We start from the raw sequence: 27,388 nt of genomic DNA, 5'->3' as shown, positions 1-27,388 counted from the left end.
CTATCCAAAATCCCTAATCTCTCTTCCAAAAACCCTTTTTTTTTTTCCAAAAAGATGACCAAAAGAAAGAACCCCCAAAAACATTTCAAAAACTAGGTTAAATGGAAAACCCCCATTTTTTGACCTAATTTTCAATTTCGAATTTAGGCATTTATTTTTAAAATAAAAGAAAATGAAAAATGGAAATCATTCCTTTCCATTATTCAATACATCTTATTTGCTTTTCTTATTAAAATTAAAATGCTTCCATTTCTTATTTAATTCTAATTTTAAATCTCTCCATATTACTTTAGCCAACATTTTATATTTTGAACTACTAACAAGGGTTAGGTATTTAAATTAATTTAAATTTCCAAAAATCAATCCTTTATACTATATCAATTTTACAAGTAAAAACAATAATTTCCTTTAAATAATAAAATTTACCCTTTCTCTTTCAAAATGCGAAAATGATTAATTTATTTCTATTTCTCAAATGACTTTAAATCTTTCCTTTCTAAAACGCATAACTCATTAAATTCGTTATTATTATTTTTTTATTTTTTTTAAATTAACTATTAAATTAACTCGCTACAACATAATAAAGCTCCCTTTTTAATAAATAACTAATATCTTGAAAGAAACCTATTTATTTTAATTCCTCAACTTTTAATGCGTAAATGAACACATTATTTCAATTTGAATGCTTTGAAATTGCTACAATTATAATTAAAGCGATCTCTTTAAATTAACGATTAATCATATAAAAGAAACTACCTATTTTAAATTTCTAAATTACTAATGCGTACATCTACTCATTAAATTGAATTAAATACTTAGGATTAAAATCTCCACTTACCCTGCACAAGGCATGCAAACCGAGGAAGTCCACCAAATCACACGACACACAATCCAATGAAAAGAGAGCCCCACGAACCACACACGATGCTCACCTGACCATGACTAAGGCAAGACAAGAGTTTTATGACCCCCAAATCTAAGTTTTGAGGATGGAGGAGGTTTACTCAAACCTGTGAATTCTGAAGGAGATGAACCTCACCCTAGGTGGTGTTGTACCTGCAATCTCCTGCACCCATGAATCATGCAAGCATACATATGCATATACATATTCAATGAAGGTGTTAGCTCGAGATTTATCACAAGAGTTAGGAAACAATTACATTTACACAAGAATCGATGCAAAAGAACCATAATAGGTATGAACGATTATTTATATTATCTAAACTACACATTGCATCACGGTTAACCCACCATTCAAGAATGCCACATAGGAAGTCAATCAAGGTCAAGCGGGTTTTACAAGTCCGACCAGAGTAGGGGCATTACATTTATATCCATTTGATAAACTTTATAGTTCTTATAAACTGCAAATGCAAGAAATAGTCTAACTGCCTTAATTATGGCTACCGGTGCAAAGGTTTTATTGTAATCTATTCCTTATTTCTATGAATAACCTTTACAAACTAATTTTGCTTTGTTCCTTATTAATTCACCATCTTCATTAAGTTTATTTCTGAATACTCATTTAGTTCCAATTACATTTTTGTCTTTAGGCCGTGGAACCAATGTCCAAGTATAATTTTTTTCAATTTGTTCTAATTCATCTTTCATTACTTTTATCCAATGTTTATCTTCACATGCTTGAATAACATATGCTTGTTCAATTTGAGAAATTAAAAATATCTCTTCATTTTCTAGTCTTCCTCTAGTCATAACACCTTGATTATTGTTCCCAATTATCTGATTCTCTAAATGATCCAATCTTACATACTTGTGTTTGTTCTGATATACATTCACAAACTATTGTTCTTCAGTCATAGTTGAGTTCTCTAATGATACTGGAGTGACTAGATCTACATTCTGTACTGGTGCAATCTATGTCAGTTCATTTATAATCATTTTTATTGCTCGTTCTATAGATCTTGATTCTCCAAAATGTTTATCTATCTTTACATTAGTACTCTCAATGATTTTCTACAATCTTTTATTATAGCATCTATATTCCTTACTTCTAGATGAATAACCAAGAAATATTCCTTCATCACTTCTAGGATCAAATTTGGCAACATACTCATGTCTTATAATATAACATTTGCTTCCAAATATTCTGAAGTATTTAAGAGTAGGAATATGTCCAAACCATAGTTCATAAGGGGTCTTACCAGTTTCACTTTTGATGTGAACTTCGTTGAAAGTATAAATTGTTGTATTCATTGCTTCTCTCCAAAACACATGAGGTAAATTTACTTCCATCAACATGGTTCTTGCTGCATCCAGAATAGTTATGTTCTTCCTTTCCACAACTCCATTCTATTGGGGTGTCCGAGGTGCTGATAGTTATCTTTTGATTCCATCCACTTCACATAATGCATTAAATTCTCCATATATAAATTCTCCTCCTTGATCTGATCTCAAACATATGATTTTATTATCCGTTTCATTCTCTACCATTGCCTTGAATATCTTGAATATTCCAAAAACTTTTGATTTCTCCCTGAGAAAAGTAACCCAACACATTCTAGAATAATCATCAATTATTAGCATAAAGTTGTTGGCATTATAACAGACAAAGGGAGATTGTTGGCATTTCAATAAGGATATTGAGAAGGTTGTTGATGATTATGGATATAACTGATTAAGGATATTTACTGTCTTAATATTATTATTTTGTCATTGATGTCAAGAAATTGATTTTCTAATTCAGTATGATGTTGCCATATCTTAAGAAGTATGTTTTGAAGAGAATTAAGATGTCGGTAAAGGACACAGAAATAATATGATGAATAAGGGGAGAAATAAGTTATTCAATGGCCAACTATTACCGAGTTAGACAATGATGAGATCATGATGTTTAGATTGTTTTGATATCCTACATATGTTGTTGATTGTAAGGTTAATACTATACTATGTTACCCTAAAGAACCTAGTTGGTAAACCCTAAGGTTATCGCTATTGGTTAATGAAGGCAGAATGTCTACCGAGTGAAGTTTAGTATTCACCAAGTTGCAACCGAGTAGTAACAGAATGCATTGAATGAATACATGTGTTATTTAATGATGGAAGTTGATGAGCTGGTTATGATTAAATGATTGATACAAACGTGTATGAAGTTTGTTAAGAATCTATGGCAATGAAAGATCGGCAAGAAGATCTACAGCTCAGATTAAACCACAATACCTTAGCACAAGTTCCAAGAAATGTATGCAAGTTCCAAGGCAAGGTAAAAAAATTTCAGATCGAAGGATACATTGAACCTGGTCAAGTTTGAAGATCTGATGGCTATGATTGATCATGAGAAATGTGATCAAGGAGATTAAGCGATTAGCAAATTTTTTATAAATAAGGAACTATTGATAAACAATGTATGCGGGCAAATATAAGCACAGGGATGCTACATAGTGATTACTGAGCATAGAAACTTGAAGACCTATTTGATTAATAGAGTATAGAGCCCAGCAGAATGACAAGATAAGTCCTATGACTAGATTGTATTGAGCAAATAAGAATTTGCTTTAGCATTTTTAGATATGAAGCTGTAGATATATTTTTACTACTGTTATTTTGTGAAGTAACAGAAAAACTCTTAACCGAGTGGACTTAATAGTCTTATTTGTAAAACCCTCTAGCAAGGTGACATTCTGATTGAGTGTTTGAAATCCTTTTACAAGGTCACTTCTAACAAGGTGAAGATCCTAATAGATCTGAGGGAAATCCCTTAACCGGGTCACATCTAGCAATGTGTTTGTAATCTTTAACATGGTTTGCTTTTAACCGAGCATACTCTACAAGAGTATATTTCTTAGTGGGTCTGAAATCCCACAGTGGTTTTTCCCTATTTGGGTTTCCACGTTAAATCTGGTGTTATATGTTTTTGTGATCTTATTTGTTTGTGAGTTTGCATGCTTTACTATTTTTCTGATAAGGTTACCGAGGTTGAATCTGTTGTTTTTATGGAAGATTAAGTTTATATGATTCACCCCCCCCTCTCATCTTGTTAGCTTGGCATCTGTACTAAACATTTAGTATTAGAACTATCAATTGGTATCAAAGCTTTGCACTCCAGAAGGAAAAGTTTAAAGGCACTTGAAGCAAAGATCCAAAGATGAATAAGAGGGATGCACTGAAGCTGAACAAGTCAAGTTTTTCTACATGGTAGAAAAGGATGAAGCTACACTTATCAGAAGTTGGAGAATATGTTGTATATTATCTGGAGAATGATTTCATTACACTGAGCACCTATCCATTGACAATGGAAGAGATAAAGGCAAAGCAAGAACATATTCAAGCAATAATTGAAATAACATCTGCATTGACCAACTCAGAGTTTAATGATCTAGAAGGCTACAATGATGCAAAGACAATGTGGGACAAGCTCATATCTATGTATGGTGGTGATGAACATGTTCAAAGAGAAAAAGTGGATAGTCTAAGAGGACAACTTGAATCTATGAGGATGAATGAAGGTGAGAGCATAACCTAGTACAGTACAAGACTAAAGGAGATTGTCAATCAAATCAAAGGAGTGGGTGGAACTATTGAAGAGAAGGATATAACAAGTAAGTTGTTAAGGACCCTTCTACCAGCTTATGCAATCCGAGTATCTGCAATCAATGAATTGAGGTCTGTACCCAATATGTCAGTTTCTTTAGATGCTACTATCGATAAGCTACATGAATTTGAGTTAAGTAATTTTGATAACAGTGGGTCTTCGGTAAATAAAGTAGAATCTGCATTCAGTTCTTTTCATATCGATGAATCTAATGACTACAATGATAGAATGAGTAAATACCCTGAAGGGTATTATAGTGGAGCAATTGAAAGTTTTCGCAAGAACATGGAAAAAGTGCACAAACTGTATGAGGAAATCAGAAAGTAAGAAGAGTTTGAAGCACTATTAGCTAGAAGGCTACCAAGAGGAAAAGGTAAGTACAAAGGAAAGCTACCTTTGAAATGTTTTAACTGTGATAGAATTGGACATATGGCTTCTAACTATCCTGACAAAGAATCTAGTGAAAAGAGAGAGTACCGAGATGATAGACAGAAAGATAATCATTATAGAGGACACCGAGACTTCAGGAGAAGAGATAAAAAGACATGCCTAATAGCTGATGAGGAATCAAATGATGATAAATTAGATGAAACTGATACAGAGGAAGTTGTTTATGTGTCTATCAAAGATGGATCAGATGAAGAAAGGTATGAAAAAAAACCTTTAATATCTCATATAAATACTAATGATTCTTGGATCATAGATAGTGGATGCTCACATCACATGACAGGTGATAAACACAAGTTTGTTATATTAGAAGATTATGATGGAGGTTATGTAAGATTTGGTAATGATGCACCATGTCCAGTAAAAGGTAAAGGATCCATAACACTTCTTGACAATGCTAAATGTGATGATGTTTATTGGGTTGAAGGTTTGAAATATAATTTGTTGAGTGTAGCAAAGCTAAACAACACAGGATACTGAATAGAGTTTCAGAATGGAATTGTCAAAGTTCATGACAAGCATGGACAGTTAGCTGCTACCAGGACTCAAACAAAAGTTAACACATTTCACCTTGACTCAACTCAGAATAATTGTCTTTATGCAAAGATAGATGATATCTGGTTATCGCATAAAAAGTTTTGTCATGTAAATTTTGATATCGAGTCTTGAGAAACCTGAGAATGCTATATGCCGAGGATGATCAAGCTTCACAAGTAAGTCTTACACTTCTAAGGGAATTTTAGATCTTGTGCATACTGATCTTTGTGGTCCTATGAAAGTTCAAAGTTATTATGGTGACAAATATTTCATATTATTTGTGGATGATTATTCAAGGATGATGTCAGTTATGTTTTTAAAAGAAAAATCAGAAGCTTTTCAAATGTTTAAATGGTATAAGGCAAGAGTTGAAAATGAAACAGGAAGACAACTAAAATGTCTTAGATCAGATAGAGGAGGAGAGTTCACATCTAATGAGTTTAACTTATACTACAATGATCATGGTATTAAAAGACAAGTCTCTGTGATAGTTCTGAAACTTAATATAAGTACAGATCCAATAGCCAACAAGATGAGAGGGGGGGGGGGGGGTGAATCATACAAACTTAATCATCCATAAAAACATCAGATTCAACCTCGGTAACATATATATCAGTCATATAACCAAAAACTGTAAAACATGCAAACTCAAAAGCATATGAACAATATAAACCTCATAACACCAGATTTAACGTGGAAACCCAAATAGGGAAAAACCACTATGGGATTTCGGACCCACTAAGAAATATACTCTTCTAGAGTATGCTCGATTAAAAGCAAATCCTATTAAAGATTACAAACACATTGCTAGATGTGACCCGGTTAAGGGATTTCCCTCAAATCTGTTAAGATCTTCACTTTGTTAGAAGTGACCATGTCAAAGGATTTCAAACACTCAATCAGAATGTCACCTTGTTAGAGGATTTACATATAAGACTGTTAAGTCCACTCGGTTAAGAGATTTCTTATCACTTTCACAAAATAATAGTAATACAATCTATCTGCAACTTCACATCTAAAAACTTCACATCTAAAATGCTAAAGTAGATTCCTATTTGTTCAATACAATCTAGACATAGAACTAATCTTGTCTATCTGCTGGGCATCAATACTCTATTATTCTAACAGGTCTTCAAGCTTCTGTGCTCGGTTATCATTATGTAGCATCCCTACGCATACACATGCCCACATACATTGTTTATCAATAGTTTCCTATTTATAAACAATCTTCTAACCACTTAATCTCCTTGATCACATTTCCCATGATCAATCATAGCCATTAGATCTTCAATCTTGTCCAAGTTCATTGTATCTTTTGATCTGAAAATATTTTACCCCCCCTTGGAACTTGCACATTCACCTTGGAACTTGTGTTAGGGTAATGCAGTTCAATCTGAGCTGTAGATCTTCTTGCCAACTTTCCATTGCCTTAGATTCGCTTAACAAACTTCTTCCACGGCTTGCCAATCATTGATCCACTCTAGCTCATCAGCTTCTTTCATTAAATATCACATGTAAACATTTAATGCATTCTGTTATAGCTCGGTTACAACTCAGTGAATACTAAACTTCATTCGGTAGACATTTTGTCTTCATTAACCGACTGCGATAACCTTAGGGTTTACCAACTAGGTTCCTTAGGGTTTACTGACTAGGTTCTTTACTTGATAACATAGTATAGTATTAACCTTTACATTTTACAACATACGTATGATGTTAAAACAATCTAAAAAATCAATATCTCATCATTGTCTAACTCGGTAGTAGTTGCCCATTGAATATCTTATCCCTTTATTCATCATATTCTTTCCTATGTCTTTACCGACTTCTTTATAATCTTCATATCATACTTCTCAAGATATGGCAATATCATACTGAATTAGAAAATCAATTTCTTGACATCAATGACAAAATAATATTATCAAGATAGTAAAACATCTTTAATCAGTTATGTCCATAATCATCAACAACCTTCTCAATATCCTTGTTGAAATGTCAACAATCTCTCATTGTCTGTTATAATGTAATATTGCCAACACTCTGCATTGAGAACTCCACAAAAAAATGGAATAGCTGAGAGAAGAAACAAATCTATTGTGGATTGTGCCAGAACCGTGATGATTGAAAAGAAGGTACCTCAAACATTTTGGAGAGAAGCAATAAGCATGGCAGTTTACACCCTGAACCAAGTACAACTGAAGAAAGGAACTTTGAAGACACCTTATGAAATTTGGTATGACAAGAAACCTAATGTAAGTTATTTTACAATCTTTGGAAGTAGATGCTATATACACAAAGATGACAAAAATGGTAAGTTTGATCAGAAAAGTGAAGGAACATTTCTAGGTTATTCTTCTAGAAGCAAAGCATTTAAATGTCTAATCAAATCATCTAACAAAATAGTAGAAAGTACAAATATGAAAATTGATGAATTTGCAGAAAGAAATGATGAAGGAAATTCCAAAGAACTAGAAGATTATGAAGGATTTGTATATGTTCAACCGAGAAGTTCTACCGAGAGGACTGCTGAAGGAAATGAAGAGAATATTTAGTTACCGAGTGATGAAGAAGATCATACAGAGCCTACCGAGCCTATTTTAGCCAAGTATGTTAGAAGGAATCATGCATCAAGTCAAATTATAGGAGATAAGGATGATCCAGTGATGACAAGGAACAAATTGAGATAGAACACATGTCTGATATCTGAATTTGAACTGAGAATAGTGAAAGAGGCATTTAATAGTGAAGATTAGATAAATGCTATGGTAGAAGAAATTGATCAAATCAAGAAGAATGACACATGGACACTGGTCCCAAGACCGAAGGACAAAAATGTAATCGGTACAAAGTGGATTTTCAGAAACAAGTTGAATGAAAAAGGTGAGGTCATTCGAAATAAGGCAAGACTAGTTTGCAAAGGTTATGCTCAAGAAGAAGGAATTGATTATGGTGAGACTTTTACACCTGTGGCAAGACTTGAAGGAGTAAGAACATTGTTGGCATATGCTGCTTACAAGAATTTCAAGGTATATCAAATGGATGTCAAATCTGCATTTCTGAATGGTATATTAGAAGAAGAAGTTTTTATTGAACAACCTGAAGGATTTGTTGAAGACAAGAATAAAGATCAGGTATGTAAATTGAACAAAGCATTATATGGTTTGAAACAAGCACCTAGAGCATGGTATAAGAGATTGCACTCTTATTTAATCAAAATTGGTTTTATAAGAACAAGTGAAAATAGTAATATGTACATGAAGAATGATGAAAATGGAATACTGATCTCAACCATATTTGTTGATGACATTATATTTTGTGGAAATGATTCTCTATGCAAGAACTTTGGAAATGAAATGAGCAAAGAATTTGAGATGTCACTAATCAGTGAAATAAAATATTTTATAGGTTTACATATACTGCAAATGAAAGGTGAGATCTTCATTACCCAATCCAAGTACATAAAGGAAATCTTGAAGAAATTTGGAATGGAGGATTCAAAACCTATAAGCACTCCTATGCCTACCAACTATAAACTATCAAAGAATGATGAATCTGCATCTGTTGATGAGACACTTTACCAATCTATGATTGGAAAGTTGCAATATGTTGTTCACAATAGACCAGATATAGCACATGTAGTTGGTATAGTTGCAAGATTCTCTGCAGATCCCAAGGAAACACATATGACAACAATCAAGAGAATTTTCAGATACCTGAGAGGCACTGAAGATTATGGCTTAGTATATCACAAGAGAAATGATTTTGATTTAAAAATTTATACTGATGCTGATTGGGCAGGCAACATTGATGATAGGAAAAGCACAAGTGGAGGAGCTTTCTTTTTAGGAGAAAGACTAGTGAGTTGGCTTAGCAAGAAATAAGGATGTGTTTCACAGTCAACAATAGAAGCTGAATATGTTGCTGCAGCATTGAATTGCACTAATATAGCATGGATCAAACAACTGTTGGAAGGCATAAATGAGAAAGTTACCAAGCCAGTAACTATATTATGTGATAATACTAGTGCCATTAACATTTCAAAGAATCCTGTTATGCACTCTAAGACAAAGCACATCTCTATCAAATATCATTATCTTAGAGAAGAAGTTCAAGACAAGAAAGTGGTGTTGGAATATGTTAGCACAAAGGAACAAATAGCAGATATCTTCACCAAGCCACTACCAAGGGACACTTTTGAGTATCTCAGAAGCAAGTTAGGGGTCCTGCCCCTATCTTCCACTCACTGACCAAGTTCGGTGAAAGAATCAGTTTGATGACTCTATAGAATATCTTTTAGGAGTTGATGTTGATTTACACACTTTAGGAGGTTTTTCTAAAGGTGTACAGGAAACAATAACAGGGAACAGGAATTGAAGACAAAATGCTCTGACCGAGACTGAGTAGATACATAACAGCAAGAAATTCACTTCTCAGTGGAAGAAATCATGTTTTAGTTCTTTACTTTTTCACATTGTTGTCAAAGGGGGGGAAGACTAATAATAGGGGGAGAGCATTTCAGCATTTCACAACAATCTGAATCCGAATCAATTAGGTCAAATTAACTGGTTTTGCCATTAATGCCAAAGGGGGGGATTGTTGGCATTATAAAGACAAAGGGAGATTGTTGGCATTCCAATTACAATAAGAGATTGTTGGCATTTCAATAAGGATATTGAGAAGGTTGTTGATGATTATGGATATAACTGATTAAGGATATTTTTCTATCTTAATATTATTATTTTGTCATTGATGTCAAGAAATTGATTTTCTAATTCAGTATGATGTTGCCATATCTTAAGAAGTATGTTTTGAAGATAATTAAGATGTCAGTAAAAGACATAGAAAGAATATGATGAATAAGGGGAGGAATAAGTTATTCAATGGGCAACTATTACCGAGTTAGACAATGATGAGATCATGATGTTTAGATTGTTTTAATATCCTACATATGTTGTTGATTGTAAGGTTAATACTATACTATGTTACCATAAAGAACCTAGTCGGTAAACCCTAAGGAACCTAGTCGGTAAACCCTAAGGTTATCGCTATCAGTTAATGAAGGCAGAATGTCTATTGATTGAAGTTTAGTATTCACCGAGTTGCAACCGAGTAGTAACAAAATGCATTGAATGAATACATGCATTATTTAATGATGGAAGCTGATGAGCTGGTTATGATTAAATGATTGATACAAACATGTATGAAGTTTGTTAAGAATCTATGGCAATGAAAGATCGACAAGAAGATCTACAGCTCAGATTGAACCGCAATACCTTAGCACAAGTTCCAAGAAATGTATGCAAGTTCCAAGGCAAGGTAAAACATTTTCAGATCGAAGGATACATTGAACCTAGTCAAGTTTGAAGATCTGATGGCTATGATTGATCATGAGAAATGTGATCAAGGAGATTAAGCAGTTAGCAAATTGTTTATAAATAAGGAACTGTTGATAAACAATGTATGCAGGCAAATATAAGCACAGGGATGCTACATAGTGATTACCAAGCATAGAAGATTGAAGACCTGTTTGATTAATAGAGTATAGAGCACAATAGAAGGATAAGATAAGTCCTATGACTAGATTGTATTGAGCAAATAAGAATCTGCTTTAGCATTTTTAGATGTGAAGTTGTAGATATATTTTTACTACTATTATTTTGTGAAGTAACATAAAATCTCTTAAGCGAGTGGACTTAACAGTCTTATTTGTAAAACCTTCTAGCAAGGTGACATTCTGATTGAGTGTTTTAAATCCTTTTACAAGGTCACTTTCTAACAAGGTGAAGATCCTAACAGATCTGAGGGAAATCCCTTAACTGGGTCACATCTAACAATGTGTTTGTAATCTTTAACAGGATTTGCTTTTAACCAAGCATACTCTAGAAGAGTATATTTCTTAGTGGGTCCGAAATCCCATAGTGGTTTTTCCCTATTTGGGTTTCCACGTTAAATCTGGTGTTATATGTTTTTGTGATCTTATCTGTTTATGAGTTTGCATGCTTTACTATTTTTCTGATAAGGTTATCGAGGTTGAATCTGTTGTTTTTATGGAAGATTAAGTTTGTATGATTCACCCCCCCCCCCCCCTCTCATCTTTTTAGCTTGGCATCTGTACTAAATATTTAGTATCAGAACTATCAAATGTATCTATCACCTTGTAGACTTCTTGTTCTTACTGGACCACATAAATCAGTGTGAATTAAATCGAGAGTATTATTGGATTTATCAGTAATGCTCTTAAAAGTTGTTCTAACTTGCTTTCCCATTTGACATTCCTTACATACCGGATTATGAGGTATCACAGTCTTAGGTAAATCCCTTACTTCCTTAGTTGAACTGATCTTTATAATGCAATCAAAATTCACATGATAGAATCTTTTATGCCATAACCAACTTTCATGAATGTGTACAATCAAGCATGTCTTCTCACCTGTATTCAAATGAAAGATATTACCTTTAGTCTAATTACCGGATGCAATGTCCAATCCAGTTCAATTTATGATTTTGCATTTTCCATTCTTGAATTGTAACTGAAATCCTTTTTCTACTAACTAACCAACACTCAAAATATTATGCTTCAAACCTTCTACATAATAAACATTGTCAGTATTATTCTTACCATCCAAAGATATAGTACCTTTTCCTTTGATTAAACAAGCTTTATCATCTCCAAACCTTACTAGACCTCCATGAATTTATTGAAATTGTATGAATTTGCTTTTATCTCAAGTTATATGATGCGAGCATCCACTATCTATAATCCATTCATCCCTTTCATCAATTTTTGTTGCTATTGCCTGCTCTATCAGTTTGACAATGGGTGCTGGTGAACCTTCCTTTAATGCAAAAAAATCCCATCCACTATCTACTAGATCTTCATCTAAGTCATTTGTAACACCTTCATCTACATAGTAAGATGACTTATCTTTGTTTTTCTTAAATCTGTATATCTAATATTCAGGGTTAGGTTTATATGTTCTTCTTGCTTCCTCCCTTAGTCTTGCATGTCTATCAGGACACCTAGAAGCCATATGACCAACTTTATTACAATTAAAACATTTGAAAGGTGCTTTACCTTCATACTTACTTCCTGTTGGACCTTTAGGCATCTTCCTTGTGAATAGTGCTTTAATTTCTTCAAGTTGTTCATTTTCTCTCCTCATATCTTCAAGTTCTCTTGTAGATAAATTAGTTTTGACTGTAGCAATAGGACCAAACTCTTCAAGTTCAAATGCTGAAAGTTTTCCAACCAAAGTATCTCTATAAACTGATGTATTAGGCATTGTTCTGAATTCATTAATAACAGTCACTTTCATTTTTTAAGTCGGTGGGATTGCTCTCAAAACTTTAGAAACAATTTCATCTTCATTTAAAGATCCTCCACAACATTGTATTCCTAAAACAATTTCATTAACTCTTTCAATAAATGTAGAAATTCTTTCATCTTCTTCCATTTTTAAGTTTTCCTACTTGACCTAGCAACATTCCAGTTTTACAATTTTGATAGTGGTATCTCCTTCATTCAGTTTTTCGAGTTTATCCTAAATAGCTTTAGCAGTAGATCGATATGATAATCCCATGATTTGTTGATCTTATAAGGTGCTCAGAAGTGCTTCTCTTGCTTCACAATCATTCTCTTTATCTTTATCCAGTGTCGGTGGATTAGGTTGATTCGGAGTAGGACCAACATAGCCATTCTTAGTAACATCCCATATATCTCTTCCAATGTAGTTCAGATTTGTTTTCATTTTGATCTTCCATATACCATAGTTAGTTCCATCAAGTTTCAGACTATCCTTCCTAAAAATATTTATTGCCATAGGATCTCCTCAAGCTATTAGGCTTCTACAAAAGAGCACTTAGCTCTGATACCAATTGTTAGGAACCGAGAAGGACAACTAAGAGCAGGGGGTGAATCATTTGTTAACCAGTTGTCATAAATTATAACCCAAATGCAAATTATTCCAACTTAAACTTAGCACCAGTAAACCAAAGTTAAATATTGGTAAAACAGATTAACACTTATAATAGTGCCGGTATAACTTAATGCATGAAACAGAAAGAGAAACAACATCCACAACACATAACACAAAGATTTATATGTGGAAACCTAGTAAGAAAAAAACCATAGTGGGAAACCTTACCCACAATCAGATGATACTACTGCAGATAGTATGTGTATACAAATGGGGTCTACACATGCCAAAAGGCCAACCGACTAGAGGCCACTGTTCAATCACAAAATAGGAGTCACACTGACTACACAATTAGATGGTTAAATCCAATGATAATGTACTGCACAAAATAGCATCTACAATGCTGGATTCAATACCAGTTAAGCTCTAACCATGAGTGCCAATAACCCTCCTTCAACCTTCAAATAATGTTTGTGTGATTTTCACAAGGATCTACTCTTCTACTCTTGAATATACACTCATACAATTACCACTCCATACGATCATATTTCACAAATGAGATCTTATAATCATTTATAAAAAACTTAAGACCACATGATGGGGTTGGCTCACTAAATGATATTACAATTAAATCAATTACAAATAAGTCTCAATATGTTGGCTCAATACAATTAACCAATCAATAAACCATCTCCATAACGTTTCGTGTTGATCTGGAATTAGCATCACATACCGGTCCATAACCTAGACCTATCTGCCGGTAAAGGTGAATTTGTCAAGTCGATTAGATCAATAAGAAAAACACCAAATCCAAAATTCCAATCCATGTCTTTGACATAACCAAATGATCTCTAGATGATAACAAGTCATCACCACTACTGGTGAACAATATATAACAATATACCAGTGACTGTGTATAAGCCAATATCTATGTCGGGACCACAATATGTCGATGCAACAGTAAACCAATATAACCATAGAGCCAAAACAACAATGTAGACCTCCAGGAAGACAAGTGTTGACATCAATGACAAAACCAATGCAACACTTGATGAATTCATCCATAATACCAACATCTAACACCTCCACCACATGCATGTAGGACTCTAGAACATTTACGAGATGAAGATCTCATCCTACGTAATGGTCGCTCATCCTGCAATGTACAAATTTTATTAGATATTTAAATAAATTGAAATTATTTAATCAAAAACTATCCCTTTAAATAGAAGTTAAAAAAAAAAAAAAATTAATTTAAACTTTATATACTTGTGTCTCCTGATGAACAGGGTCAATGGCAACATCCAAATCTCCATACATGGATCCTAACGTGATACCCTATAGTTCAAAAATTACAATCAAATATAATTAAAATATATGAAACATGTCTACAATCAAGTACCTCGATAATTTTTAAATTAAAATTAGTTTTTTAAAACTTGTACCTGTTCTATGGAATGTAATGCTTGTCTGATCTTGCTAATGTCATAATCATGCAAGGAGCCCGCTGCAACATCCCCCTCTATGTCTAGCTCCATAAGAAGGCTAGCATACATCCCCCAAAATCCAGTACCAAGAGGGAGAAACTAATGTATAAATAGGAGGAGGAGGTGTATCCTAGCCAATTGTTGTATGTTGGACAGAGGCAGTAGGATGTGCAGCAACAACAGGTTGAGAATCTGTAGGCTCACCACCATAGCTAGAAGCAACCGGTCTACCAAGTACATGCCTAACATATGCTAAGGCTTCCTTTAGAGGGATCCCATGATCTATAGAAATGAAATAATATGCATCCAAGAGATCACTAGAGAGGCATGTGCTCATCTATCCTAAAGGATCTATGTCATGCATGCATCTAACATTCATCGACGATGGTATGTCTACTCAAACATAGGGATCATCACCCACTGATGCATCATCAACTATAGGAATTCTAATATGAGAGCACAAAAAATATCAATCCACCCAATCTAATGTCATCTCATCTACCTATGTGGCTATGATAGCAATACTAGAAAACATGGATTATCAAGTGTCATCTGGTATACTATGTGCAACATGTGTCAAGTCTGCACTATTGGGAAGAACCCCAAGGTTTGGACCAATAAATGTCTGCTTATTAATGGGTGGTAGTGGTGCACTGGGCCATTTGAACTTATCTGAAAATCAACCCTTCCCCTACTTAATATGTTTAGGAAAATTAGTGTAGTCAACATCATCCAACAAATGGAACTTTGCTAGCAATTGGTTGCAGAAATAAAGGCAACTCATCCTTTTGGGGCCACCTATGATGAGTGGAAAATCATCTAGGATAGATAAAAGGTGCGACTAGTACATCCATGCACCTGGTAGGAATATATCCCTTCACCCTACCAAAGGCTGATAATGAGGAAACATAGTTTTTACATGAGCTGTAGAAACCTTATCATTGACTATGTCCCATTTCATTGTACCACAACTATTGTGTGAAAGGGAACTACATAACTCATCTGTGTTGACCTCGTCATATGGATTATAATTGTCAAAGAGGTCAATCATATGAAGTAGCTCTTGTTTAATTATCTCTCCTCTTTTCTTATTTCTTTAATCACACGTGTTTTCCAATGTGATATTCAAATGATTTAAAGCACGTTGTAGTGCCTATGTTGTCTTATTATAAAGTTGTTTTCTTTCCTTTGGAGTTGTTGCAAACCTACGTGATGTCTTCTCACTCCCAATAGGATTAACACTGGGCTTAGAACCAATGTTATGGGAACCAAGTTCATCAGACATGATGATACAAGGTATGGTATCTAGATATATATTTGCACATGTGCATGTATGTGGTACACATTATAATTTATGTTTTTTTTTAAAAACTGTACTTAAGTGAATGTAAACAACAACTACATTTAATTTAAAATTGATATGTCTAATTTACATACATTTTCATCATTTTAAACATATATTTAAATTTAGATATACAAAAAGAAATTTAAACACATAAATGTATACACTAATTACATATTGAGACAAATAAGATAAATTTAGATATACAAAAGATATTTAAACCCATTTGCATACACTATTGGGTCCTAAGTAGTCAAATTAAGTCAATTTAAACACATACAACCACTTAGGACACTTTTTCATCCTATGTGGTCAAAAAAAGTCCTAAGGGGTGCATTATATACACTAAGATTATATAAGGGTCATGTGTGGTCCTAAGGGGTCATACATATGTTAGAACACACACATGACCCCTTAGGACCACACATGACCCCTTATAGTTGTTAGGTCCCGGAGACAACTAAGAGGGGGGGGTGAATCAGTTGTCTAATAAATTCAAACCAAAATTAAATTAAATAAACTAAATGCTTAATACCGGTAAACCAAACTTTTATGTCGGTAGATAGTTTATCAGTTAATTGCCGTACCGGTAAAGATTAATGCATGAAACAAAAAAGCAATGACATCCACAACACATAACACCAATATTTGTATGTGGAAACCCTGTAAGGGTAAAAACCATAGTGGGAAACCTTACCCACAATCAGATGGTACTACTACAGATAGTATGTGTATACAAATGGGGTTTGCACATGTAGAAAGGCCAAGCGCCTAGAGCTTACTGCTCAATCACAAGTGGGAGTCACATTGACTACAATTGGATGATTAAATCAGATAATTATGTACTGCTCAGAATAGCATCTTCATATGCTGGATTCAGTACCGGTTCAGTTTTGATATGCCTTCACAAAAGCCTTCCTTCAACCTTCAAGAGATGCCTACGTGTATAGCTCTACTAATTTTTGCATATACCAAATTATAATCCTTCTCACATTCGCACATAGATTTTACATATAAGATCTTGCATTTATACCATAATCTAAGACCAATTGAGTAGGTTGGCTCTAAAAGATGTTACAATAAAAACAATTTACAAGTAAATCAATGATCGATACAATAACCGATTCAACATGTCGGCTTAATGCATTTACAATAATAATAAATCATCTTCATAGCATGTCATGCTGATTTGGAATAGATAAGCCTGTTGGTGCTTATCCTGGACCTATTTGCTGATAACAACAAATATGCAAACATGAATGTACCAATGAACAAATCTCCAAGACAAAGTGTCCGAACAACGTCTTCGACATAACCAAGTGTTTTCCATGTCATCCCAAGTTCCGGTGAATCATATTTCCTGTCAGTGAACTAGATACTGGTGACTATGCATAAGTCACTTGCTTGCTGGTGAACATAACCAATTCTCCAAGTGCAAGTAGGATGACTAGAGTTGATAAGTGTTGATATCAATGACAAAACCATATCAACATATCCAAAATACCAACAATCTCCCAAAAGAGATCATAACCATAAATCAAAATACAAAGAGTAATCAATCTCTCCCAAAATAACAATCTCTCCCCCTTGGAGTAACATTTGTTTTTCCATATCAATCTCTCCCCCTTTGACATCAAATGCTAAAGCAATACAAAAACTAGGTTCAAATACAAAATACCAACTTATTCAATACACCAACTAGTCTCCCTGAGAAGTAGCTTTCCTCATCAAAGTTGGAGTAAAAGATTTCTCTGTTAGTTCTGCTGGTTGATGAAAAACATTAACTGTCTAAGTCTCTACCGGTGGGGGTATGACCCCAAGCTGATCTCTAAGATATTCAAAAGTCTCTTTAGGTAAAGGCTTAGTGAAAATATCTGCAATTTTCTCTTTAGTATTCACATAAACTACTTTTACTTCTTTTGCTTCAACATTCTCTTTCAGAAAATTCAATTTCATAGAAACATGTTTAGTTCTAGAATATAGTACCAGATTCTTTGATATATCAATTGTTGTTGCATTATCACAATAGATAGTTATAGGTTCCTTGCTTTTTACCTTTATGTCCTTCAACATTTTCTTAAGCCATAATACCTGTGTACAGTTAGTTGTTGCTGCAACATATTCTAATTCTGCTATTGATAAAGATGTGCAACTTTGTTTCTTACTCAACCAAGAAATTAATCTGCTTCCAAGAAAAAATGCTCCATCGGTGGTGCTTTTTTTGTCATCTACATCTCCTAACCAATTTACATCTGTGTATGCACATAATTCAAAGTTTTCATCTCTAGGATACCATAAGCCAAGATTTGTAGTGCCTTGTAAGTATCGGAAAATCCTTTTTACTGTTGATTCATGATTTTCTTTAGGATTACTTTGAAATATTGAAACAATAACTAGTACATTCATAATATCAAGTCTTGTTTGTGTCAAATACAATAGACCTCCTATCATAGATTTATACCTATTTGGATTAACAAGTGTAGATTCATCCCTTAGTGATAATTTTTCAGTTGTAGTCATATGTGTGCTTACCGGTTTAGAGTTCTCCATGCCAAATTTATTTAGTAACTCCTTCAAGTACTTGGATTGACTCAATAATATACCTTTATTAGTCTATAAAATCTGCAATCCTAAAAAGAATTTTACCTCTCCAAACATAGACATTTCAAATTCTTGTTGCATTTCAATAGAGAAGTCTTTACATAATCCATCTTCTCCTCCAAAGATTATATCATCAACAAAAACTTCTATAACCAAGATGTCATCATTAGTCACTTTATAGTATAAGTTGTTGTTCGCATTAGCTTTAGAAAAACCAATCTTCAAAAGATACTTATCCAATATAGTGTACCAAGCTCTTGGAGCTTGCTTCAATCCATACAAAGCTTTTCTTAACCTGCAAACCATATCTTTGTTATCTATTAAAGAGAATCCATCAGGTTGCTCAATGTAAACTTCTTCTTCAAGATCTCCATTCAGAGATGCATATTTCACATCCATTTGATATACTTTATAGTTCTTGTGTGTTGCAAAAGCCAATAATAATCTAGCTGCCTTAATTCTAGCTACTAGTGCAAAGGTTTCATTATAATCAATTCCTTCTTTCTATGAATATCCCTTACACACTAGTCTTGCTTTATTTCTAATTACCTTACCATATTCATTAAGTTTGTTTCTGAATACCCATTTTGTTCCAATTACATTATTGTCTTTAGGCCGAGGAACTAATGTCCATGTGTTATTCTTTTCAATTTGTTCTAACTCTTCTTCCATAGCTTTAATCTAGTGTTTATCTTCATATGCCTCATTAATTGATGCTAGTTCAATTTGAGAAATAAGAATTCCTCTTCATTTTCTAGTCTTCCTCTATCATAACTCCTTGATATTTGTTCCCAATTATCTGATCTTCAGAGTGTTTCAATCTTACATACCAGGGTGTCTTTGTTTGTTGTTATTCTTCAGTTACAATGGAATTTTCAAATGATACCGCTGTAACTAGATCTTCATTGTTTACCGGTGAGTTTAGTGTAGGCTCATTTGTCAGTATCTCTATTGTTGGTTCAGAGTCTATATACCTTGAAGTTCCCCTAAACTGTTCATCAATCTTCACATTTGTACTTTCAACAATTTTTTGCAATATTTTGTTAAAACATCTATATGCCTTGCTCTTAGATGAATAACCAAGAAATATTCCTTCATCACTTCTAGGATCAAATTTTCCAATATACTCATCTCTTCTAATATAACATTTACTTCCAAAATTTTGAAATATTTAAGAGTAGGAGTAATACCAAACCATAGTTCATGAGGGGTCTTACCGGTTTAACTTTGATGTGAACTTTGTTGAATGTGTATATTGTTGTGCTTACTACCTCTCTCTAATATACATGTGGTAGATTTGCTTCTGATAACATACTTCTAGCTACATCCAAGATATTTCTATTTTTCCTTTCTACAACTCCATTCTATTGTGGTGTCGGGGGTGCTGATAGCTATCTTCTGATTCCATTTACTTCACAGAATGTATTAAATTCCTTAGATGTGAATTCTCCTCCTTGATCTGATCTTAGACATTTGATTTTCTTACCAGTTTCATTCTCTACCATTGCCTTGAATAGTTTAAATTTCCCAAGTGCTTCTAATTTTTCTTTGAGAAAAGTAACCCAACACATTCTTGAATAGTCATCAATGATTAGCATGAAATATCTATCACCTTGTAGGCTTTCAGTTCTAGATGGACCACATAAGTCAGTATGAATTAGATCAAGAACATTATTGGATTTTTCCAGAATACTTTTAAAAGATGCTCTTACTTGTTTTCCAAATTGACATTCCTTACATACCGGATTGTGAGGTTTGACAATCTTAGGTAAGTCTCTTACTCCCTTAGTTGTACTTATTTTCACAATGCAATCAAAATTTACATAACAAAGTCTCTTATACCATAACCAAATTTCATCAATATGTGTAATTAAGCATGTCTTTTCATTGTTGTTCAAATGAAAGATATTACCTCTAGTTTGACTACCGGTTGCAATTTCCAAACCAGTTTTGTTCATAATTTTGCATTTCCCATTCTTGAATTGTAACTGAAAACCTTTTTCAACTAATTGACCAACACTCAAAAGATTGTGCTTTAAACCTTCAACATAGTAAACATTATCAGTATTGTGCTTACCATCAAGAGATATTGTACCTTTTCCTTTGATCAAACAAGCTTTATCATCTCCAAATCTTAGTAGACCTCCATTATATTCTTGAAAAGTCAAGAATTTGCTTTTATCACCAGTCATATGATGTGAGCATCCTGAATCAATGATCCATTCATCCTTAACTTCTATTTTAGCCGCCAGGGCCTATTCTACTAGTTGAACAGTAGGTGTCGGTTGATCTTCTATTATAGCAACAAAGATCCATCCATTGTCTGTCAGATCCTCATAAGAATCATCAGTGACTCCTTCATCAACAAGGTAACAAGACTTGTCCTTATTCTTCTTAAATATGTATCTCTGATATTCAAGGTTAGGCTTGTATGTTCTTCTAGCTTTTTCTTTCAATCTTGCATGTCTATCAGGGCATCTTGAAGCCATATGACCAATCTTATTACCGTTAAAACATTTAAAGGGTTCTTTACCTTCATACTTACTTCCAACTAGACCTTTAGGCATTTTCCTTGCAAATAGTGCTTCAAGTTCTTCAAGTTCTTCATTTTCTGTCCTACTTTCTTCAAGTTCTCTTGCATAAAAGGCTTTCCAATCAGATTTGTCAAATGATGATGCAGATGATGTTGATCCCTTAAAAGCTAAATTTGTCTTTATAGTAGCAACAAGTCCAAATTCCTCAATTTCAAAGGCTGAAAGTTTTCCAATCAATGTGTCCCTAGTTACTGATGTATTAGGCATTGTTCTTAACTCATTTATAGCAGTAACTTTCATTTTGTATGTCGGTGGCAATCCTTTTAAAACTTTTGAAATAATTTCATCTTCACTTAAGGTTCTTCCACAACATTTAATACCTAAAACAATTTCATTTACTCTTTCCATAAAATTAGAAATCCTTTCATCTTCTTCCATTTTCACATTTTCATACCTGACCCAGAAGCTTTCAAGTTTTGCAATTTTGACCATGGAATGTCCTTCATTCAATGTTTCCAAATGGTCCCAAATAGCTTTAGCAGTAGACCTATCTGATAGTCCCATGATTTGCTGATCTAACAATGCACTCAAAAGTGCTTCTCTTGCTTTGCAATCATTTTCTTCATCTTTAGTCAGATTTGGTGGATTAGGCTGACTTTGAGTAGGAGCAGTATAGCCATTCTTTTTAACTTCCCAAATATCCTTTCCAATGCAATTCAAGTGAGTCTCCATCTTGATCTTCCATATCCCATAGTTGGTTCCATCAAGTTTAGGACTATCCTTCCTGAAATAGTTAGAAGATATTGGATCTCCTCAAGCTGTTAAACTTCTGCAAAAAGAGGACTAGGCTCTAATACCAATTGTTAGGTCCTGGAGACAACTAAGAGGGGAGGTGAATCAGTTGTCAAATAAATTCAAGCTAAAATTAACTTAACCAAACTAAATGCTTAATACCTGTAAACCAAACTTTTATGTCGGTAGACAGTTTATTAGTTAATTGCAGTACCAGTAAAGATTAATGCATGAAACAGAAAAGCAATGATATCCACAACACATAACATCAATATTTGTACATGGAAACCCTATAAGGGGAAAAACCAAGGTGGGAAACCTTACCCACAATCAGATGGTACTACTGTAGATAGTATGTGTATACAAATGGGGTCTGCACATGCAGAAAGGCCAAGCGCCTAGAGCTCACTGCTCAATCACAAGTGGGAGTCACAATGACTACAATTGGATGATTAAATCCAATAATTATGTACTACTCAGAATAGCATCTTCATATGCTAGATTCAGTATCGGTTCAGTTCTGATATGCCTTCACAAAAACCTTCCTTCAACCGTGAAGAGATGTCTACGTGTATAGCTCTGCTAATTTTTGCATATACTGAATTATAATCCTTCTCACATTGGCACACCGATTTTACATATAAGATCTTGCATTTATACCATAGCCTAAGATCAATTGAGTAGGTCGGCTCTAAAAGATATTACAATAAAAACAATTTACAAGTAAATCAATTGCCGATGCAATAACCGATTCAACATGTTGACTTAATGCATTTACAATAATAATAAATCTTCATAGCATGTCATTCTGATCTGGAATAGATAAGCCTGTCGGTGCTTATCCTGGACCTATTTGCTAGCAACAACAAATATGCAAACACAAATGTACCAATGAACAAATGTCCAAGATAAAGTGTCCAAACAATGTCTTTGACATAACCAAGTGTTTTCCATGTCATCCCAAGTGTCGATGAATCATATATCGTGCCGGTGAACTAGGTACCAGTGACTGTGCATAAGTCACTTGCTTACCGGTGAACATAACCAATTCTCCAAGTGCCAGTAGGCTGAATAGAGTTGATAAGTTTTGACATCAATGACAAAACCATATCAACATATCCAAAATACCAACAATAGTATCCTAGGGGGATCATTACATTCAATTGGGTCATAAGGGGTGCATATGTGTCGTAAGGGGTCGCATGTGGTCTTAAGAGGGCACACATGTCTTTTAACACATGCGTGACCCCTTAGGACCACACACGACCCCTTATAGCATCCTAGGAGGATTGTTACATTCAATTGGGTCAGAAGGGGTGCATATGTGTCATAAGGGGTTGTGCGTGGTTGTAAGAGGTCATCAATCTATTAAAACACATGTGTAACCCCTTAGGACCACACACGACCCCTTAGGACACTATTGGTTCCTACGTGGTCAAATTAGGTCATAAGAAGACACACTAGAATGCTATAAGGGGTCACATGTGTTAGAACACATGCATGACCCCTTAGGACCACACATGACCCCTTATAGAATCCTAGGAGAAACATTACATTCAATTGGGTCATAATGGGTGCATATGTGTTGTAAGGGGTCATATGTGGTCCTAAGGGGTCACCCATGTGTTAGAACACATGTGTGACCCCTTAGGACCACATAAGGCCCCTTAGTATACTATTTGGTCCTACATGGTCAAATGAGGTCCTAAGGGGTCCATATGCATCATAAGGATCATATATGGTCCTAAGGGGCCACACATTTGTTATAAAACATGAGTGACCCCTTAGGACCACATACAACCCCTCAGGACACTATTTTGTCCTACATGGTCAAATTAGGTCCCAAGGATTGCATATTTGTCGTAAGGGGTCATATGTGGTCCTAAGGGGTCGAACACATGCATGACCCCTTAGGACCACGTATGACCCCTTAGGACAGTATTTGGTCCTGTGTGGTCAGATTAGGTTCTAAGGGGTGCATATGCCTCGTAAGGGGTTGTATGTGGTCCTAAGGAGTCACACATGTGTTATAACACATGTGTGACCCCTTAGGAAACTATTTTGTCCTACGTGGTCAAATTAGGTCCTAAGGGGTGCATATGTGTCATAAGGAGTCGTACGTGTTTCTAAGGGGTCGCGCATGTATTAGAACACGTGGGACCCCTTAGGACCACATAAGACCCCTTAATACACTATTTGGTCCTACATGGTCAAACTAGGTCCTCAGGGTTGTATATGTGTCATAAGGAGTCGTATGTAGTCCTAAGGGGTCATGCATGTGTTCGAACACATGTGTGACCCCTTAGGACTACATATGATTGCTTATGATACTATTGAGTCCTACATGGTCCAATTAGGTCCTAAGGGGTGCATATGCATCATAAGGGGTCGTATGTGGTCCTAAGGGGTCACACATGTATTAAAACACATGTGACCCCTTAGGACACCATTTGGTGATACATGGTAAAATTAGGTCCTAAGGGGTGCATAAGGGGTCATATGTGGTCCTAAGGGGTCATGTGTTGGCATTGTATTATCATTGATGTCAACCAAAATGGTGAACCGGTATGCAAGCATGTAAGCAAGGTGTGTGATGGGTATGTAGGCAATAACATTATCCAATTGTAAGCAAGCCAGAGACAACAGAAGATGAATATGATCACCAGTATGCAAGGAAAAGTGTTATCCACTGATAAATATGTCAACCAGAAGGTAGATGTAGTCTGGTGCATGACAGTTGAAGTTTGATAGTATGGTGTCATCAAGTATTCTACCGACATGAAGGCAGGAGTAGTTGCACCGGTAAATAGGGCTACCGGTATGCATCTAAGTGTAAATGAAGATGGACTTAGTGACTCACCTTGATACCTAATGTGGATTGGTGAGGTTAATGACCAATCAATATGATCGAACCAACATAACAAAATATGAATAGGCATAAAGGTAAAATTGTTAAAGCATCATGGGTAGGGTAAGATAACGAAGTGTAAGGGATACACTAGTTGCATGCATGGTCAGTGCCTAAGTCTAAACTAACGTAGTGGACTTAGCTGAGCTAGATTCTAAGACATGATGTCATGTGGGATCCAAGTGGCTAACATATTGTAGTTGGTGTATTGAATGAGGTAGATGTCGATAAGATTGAAACAAGTCCACATTAAATGATATCACGGGTCGATTGCAGATGGCTTTTGACTCAAGAGAGATCAGATGACAAGGATCCAATTCATTGACATCATGATCATTATAGAGTGTCTAAGTATAGATTTGAGTTGGTGAAGGAAACCATGAATGCATTTAATATATTTGACAAAGAGTATGACTAACAAATAGTAAGAGCATGGCTGACAAATGGGTTACAGGTTGCTTAAGATAGCAAACATGTTCTTAGAAGAATAAATTATTTTTGCACTGTCTATTCTGATGTAGGGGTGTGAATGACGAGAAGATATAATAACTGATTTGATCCGATATTCCTTGTGATTGGTGAAGGAAACCCTATCATGCCAAGTTTGAACTGATGCTTTGGCGAGTAAACTAAAGGATAAATATGCAGACAAAAGATTAAAAATGATGATGAGATCAGAGTGTCCTTGAGCAAGAAAAGAGTTAATCAACCTAGGAGATCTTCACAGAAGAGTGAAGTGATAGATTATTTGGATGACAACCAGTAGGAAAGTAAACCAAGAATCAGGGTTCAATCGAAAAGACAATGAGTTAACTTTCAAGTGAACCATTATTATTTAGACTAGAAAGAAGACATCAGAGGGTGATAGACTACAGGGTGAGGATCAAAGCAGATTGGGAAAGGCAGAGGTTGATTGGCAGGGGATCAGAGGGAGTAAATAGTGAACTAGTAGTAGAAGAAGCAGTAAGACAAAATAACTGGTGGATTGTATTGATTGGAGATGTTACAAAATACTTTTGTAACAAGGTGCTTACATTGTGTTAAGTTCCTATTTCATTGTATTTCACTGAGTTTGTGCTTAGTGCAAGGTTTGTGCCCAAAAACATGTAGGGGTAGGTTCTCCTTGGTTTGGTGCCCTAAATAATTGTAATATTGTGTTTCATTGTGAAACTCGATTGGAGTAGTAGACTCCAACAAAATTTCTCACTGAGGTTTTTCCCACATTAGGTCTACCTCGTATAACTTTTGTAGTGTGATGTACTTTTGTGTGTTCTTACATCTTGATCTTTTCTCTATCTAATCAGTATACTCACTTAGTATTGTAATAGCTTACTAGAACACATTCTTAGGTTTAGAAGGTTAAGATTATTGAGAATAACTAATTCAACCCCACCGACTTCCCTCTCAGTGACACATTGTGTTCAACAATTGGTATGAGAGCCTTAGGTTCCCTATTGGTCAAATATTTCTCTAGCTTAGGTAGATTCTGGTCTAAGAACACAATGGAAAGAAATGAATTCTCCTCCTCCAAAGTCCCTATGTTTGATGGAACCAACTATTCCTTTTGGAGCAAAAGAATGGAAACCTATTTGTCCTCCCTAGGTTTGGATATTTGAATGTCTATGAAAAATTGGTATACTATCCCAGATTCTCCAGTGATAGATCTTGATGCTAAGAAGGAGTATGAGAATAATGCTAAGGCCAAGCATGCTATTCTAAGTGGGTTGTCAGATAATGAATTTGTTAAGGTTATGCACTGCTCATCCACCAAGGAAACATGGGATAAATTGAAGAGATTATTTGAAGGAGATTTCAAGGTCAAAGAGGCCAAGCTACAAGCTCTAAGGGGTTGTCTTGAAGGCTTGATGATGAGAGATGAAGAAAAAATTGCAGACAACCTTCACAAAGTTGATGAAACTGTGAATGCCATCAGAGGACTTGGAGAAAATATATCTGATGAGGTTGTTGTCAAAAAGGTACTTAGATCACTTACATCTAAGTTTGACATAAAAGTTTCTATAGTAGAGGAAGCCAAGGATCTGAAAAAATATTCCAAATGGATGAGTTGTTTGGTTCCTTAACTGCTTATGAGATGAGGATAACCTGTGAAGGAACTTATAAGAAAGAAGCTTATTTCAACTCCATCAAAAAGGGAAAACAAGAAGTTGCTCATGGAAAATCTAGTGAGGCCTCAGATGAAGAGGTGGAAAACTTTGTGAGGATGCTCAAGAGAGGATCCAATAAGTATAAGGTAAAAATGCCTCTCAAACATTTT

The sequence above is a fragment of the Cryptomeria japonica genome, chromosome 11, assembly GCF_030272615.1.
Source record: "Cryptomeria japonica chromosome 11, Sugi_1.0, whole genome shotgun sequence".
Taxonomy (NCBI): Eukaryota; Viridiplantae; Streptophyta; class Pinopsida; order Cupressales; family Cupressaceae; genus Cryptomeria; species Cryptomeria japonica.
This window is presented reverse-complemented; position numbering follows the sequence as displayed.